This window comes from Ictidomys tridecemlineatus, chromosome 1 (assembly GCF_052094955.1).
Source record: "Ictidomys tridecemlineatus isolate mIctTri1 chromosome 1, mIctTri1.hap1, whole genome shotgun sequence".
In the NCBI taxonomy this organism is placed as follows: domain Eukaryota; kingdom Metazoa; phylum Chordata; class Mammalia; order Rodentia; family Sciuridae; genus Ictidomys; species Ictidomys tridecemlineatus.
In genome coordinates, this window is record NC_135477.1 from 232,166,335 (window position 1) to 232,170,409 (window position 4,075).

The following is a 4,075-nucleotide window of genomic DNA, read 5'->3' on the forward strand; positions in this document are numbered from 1 at the left end:
ATACATATTATAAAAACTAGGCAGTCACCAAATAACTTTTTCAAAGTATCATTTATATGAAAATGGAGAAAATAAAATCAGATAGTATCCTCTGTTAAAATCAGAGAAGGCAACAAAAAAAGGAACAAATAATGATTGGAATGAATAGAAAACAGTTATGGAAATTTTACATACTAACTCAACTATAATGATAATCACATTAAATGTGAGTGATCTAAAAGTAATGATTGAGAGATTGCAGGATTTTTTATTGACTGAAATTTGTCAATGCATATTTATGTTCCAAATGTGGTCTAACTTGATACACATTTTGGATGATATTAAACAGATACTTACGTATTACATAATAGTAGAAAAATTATAATTCAAAAGACTAACAATATTGGCTTTTAGCAATAAATTGAAGGAATGGAAGCTTTCATACATTTGTTGTCAACTGCAAGTTAGCATAATTACACTGGGTAACCAGTTGACATTCTCCACACTATTTGAAAATACTCACTTTTATTGCCTCCTGGGGACATAATTAAAACACAAGATCATGGCACCAAAAGATATGTATGAAAATATTTATGAACAAATTAGTGAGAATATCAAAATATCATAAGAAAAACATAAGTAGTAGAATGGCTATTTTGAGGCATACTTTATATAATGACTATAATCATGAAACAATGAACTACAACTACACATTTAAACACTAATAAATCTCACAAATATTTTTTTTGAGAAAATTATTCAAGAACATAAATGGCGCACTTTACATAATGATAACTCATAGCTTTATAAGTCAAGCAGTCCTTCACTCTGGAATGGAGAGAGAAGTAGTGATCAGGAGGGAAGGTGAAAGTGATACTCTATTTGGGATGCGGGTGAAGTTCCATTTCTTGACCAAAGTGCTAGTCATTTGAACATGTTTGTTTTGTGTAGTAAACTTGACATTTTTTCCTCTATGTTACACATAAATTTAAAAAGAACATCAATTTTAAAAGTACTTCTATAATTGCCTAAATACACTGAGTGACTCATTTTATGGTCATTATGCATACTATGGTTATTACTTAGTTTTTAAGTGAGGATTGGCTAACGTGAATACTCCTCACACTCTCATTGCTGATGTTTCTACAGATAATGTAGTGCCTCCAACCTTTGTTTTCTTCCTCTATAGTAAGAAATAATTTAAAATTTATTTTCTAAATTTTCAAGATAACACATATCCAAAGAGTCTCAAATTAAGATCCTTGTTAAAATCTGTATTTTATTGCATTTCTAAATTACATACAGGTGTTGATTTTTAAAGTACATTTTAAAACTATTATTCCTAAGGACCACAAAGAGAAATGCTGAGCATTCAATCCATTGTGTAGTATTAGGGTTAATAATCCATTCTTATACTAAAAGGCATGCAATCAGCCCAGTCATGGAGAGATTCACAATGAGAGATACCTTTGTCAAGAGTTATTAACATTTATAAAGTAGTGTCAAGTAAGCAGAGGAGCAAGCAGCATAAGTGGACATGAATACACAGTAATATCTTTACAACTCAACTAGGTCCCCAAGGGGGCTAACCCAGCTTCTCTTCATATTCAATAGGTATTTAATACCTTCTAATATTTAAAAAAAATACTCTTTATCATGGTGACTGGTTTCACATTATTATCAAACTCAATAATGCCCTATTATCTATCATCTCTAAATGACAGGCATGGCTCAGTTTAGCCAACAAAGCATTCTACTTCACAGATTTTGACTTGTGATTAATCCAATTATCTCTTCTGCTATAAGGAGAAAATATTGTATTGGATGGTTTTGTTTCCTTCAGCAAAGTAATTTTCTGCATGACCAGCAATAATGTAATGTGGGGGATTTTAATAAGAGGCAATTATTTTTAAAATTAAACGTTAAACAGAATGCAGATTATAATAATATGGCAGAGATGTGCATAAAAATATGAGTTGCTTTAAAAATTGTTAACCCTGCAACATGCTTTTCTATGGAGCAGTGCACTGATGAGCATATGACTACAGTAGAAGAGATTGCTGCATCTCCTTGAAATGAGGCACAATAATGAAACCGACATGGTGATAATCCCCTTACTCCTTCTGTAATTTCATGTGCTAGATTACTTTCATTTCTGAAATACTCTTATTATTAGGACAAGGAAACATTTATGAAAAAGACACATGATACAAATACTTTGCTTTCCAAAGAGAAAATATTGGTATTTGCATGTGGAAAGTTATCAACAATAAAAAGTGAGTTTGAGCTAAATTAAGTCGTAGTTTGCACTATGGCCAAATAGAGCTTACAGACCTTACTGTAAGGGTAGGGGATTAGGAGACTGACAATGGTGACCTCTGAAGGATATCTGGGGTCCAGTGTTCTTTATTTGCATTCCCTATGTCCTACTGTGAAGACAGAAAGCTATCCTACATAGAGCCACTGCATTTTATTCCCATGCTCCTAATCCTTTCTCGAAATTAAGTTTCCTATTTGAAGATTTGGTAGGTAAGATTTTGAAAATAGACAAGAATAACATGTAGAGAGAGTTGAGAGAGGGGAAGAGGAACACAAAAGGCATTGTGTCAGAGAGAGGATGCTTCCTGTTTGCATGCAAATTATTCCCCAAGTCCAAAGATTCTTAGTTTATTCCTGTATTATTCTATCCTCAAATTCCTTCCTTGCCTCTACCACCATAGAAGAAGTTAAAATTAAAAAAAAAAAAGTAAGATATTGTCATTTTAAATCGCTTCATTGTTAATCTGGAAATATACATACTATGTCAATTTCAAATGCACTTTAAATGATTATCCTATTGAATAATCTCTTAAATGATGAGTTCTTACAACTTAGTGGGCCTTATGCTGAGTATTTTGTATGAAAGACCACAATGTTGTGCATCTTGACCAAACTATTTAAAGTTCCTACATTACACTCACACTCCAAAACCCCATGTGTTGGCTCTTTTTATCCATAGCTCTTATTGACAGTGTGCTCCTGAAAGGGTAAAGTTTCTAAGCTGCAAGGCCTGAGTTAAAAAGTGAAGGACCGGGTATTGTTAAGTTCCTCTGCTACACCCAGAACCTGAAATTCCTGAGGCAGTTAAGACAACGCCCTACTGGCCATTCAGTTGATTAATAGCCTAGGGTCCTGTGCAGCTTGTCACGTAGGCATACAGGGCCCGAACCAATCAGTTTGAATGTGTACCCCGCTTAGGAGTGACCAATCACCCCTGCCTGACCTGTTCCCGCCAATGAATGTACTAATCAAGTTTAAGAATTGTTGTTTGATTTTCCCCACGCCTCATGATGATTTGTCCTGATGTATGCAAAGCCTCCGCCCTCCCCAAAAAGTGTACTTAAGCAGCACTGCTTAACCTCTGCTCTGGGCTCTGGGCTGCTCTCCCTTCTTGAGTGAGCACAGAGCCCCAGCGCGCTGGAATAGATCCCCAATAAATCCCCTTCTGCAATTGCATGAGTCAGTCTCTTGGTGGTCTCTTCCTCTGACGCTTCGCCGGACCCTTATACTCTAAAGTTATTAATGTTTTGGCAATTTGCTCTAAAATTCTAAATTTCTTTTGAATCAATAAAGATTTAACAATGACAAGAGAACATCACCTATTACATGAACTTGCAAAACCTTCCCTATCAACCACATCAATTTTAATTTATACTTCCTAATATTAATTTAGAAAGCAAAGAACAGTTTTGAAACACAGCAATATTAAATACAGTGGTTGAATTGGTTTTCTACCTCAAAGTCATGCTCATTAAAATGTTCAAAATTTTATTAGCACTACTGAAAGAAAATCTTTAGAATCCTGCCACTAGGTTAACCTTATCTTTTATAAATGATTAAGGGTCACTTTTATTAACAGTACCCACAGGCACATTTTTTGTGTGCTGAAGAACATTTATGTTTTTATTTCCAAAGTACTCACATCCTTCAATAATTTCCATTTACTACATTTTTTTTTCTAAAATATATTTAGATTTTAATATATAAAAGAAAGTCACCCTCTCTATTACAAAATTGCAAGTATTTTTCCAATATTATCAGTGATATTTTCAAATAA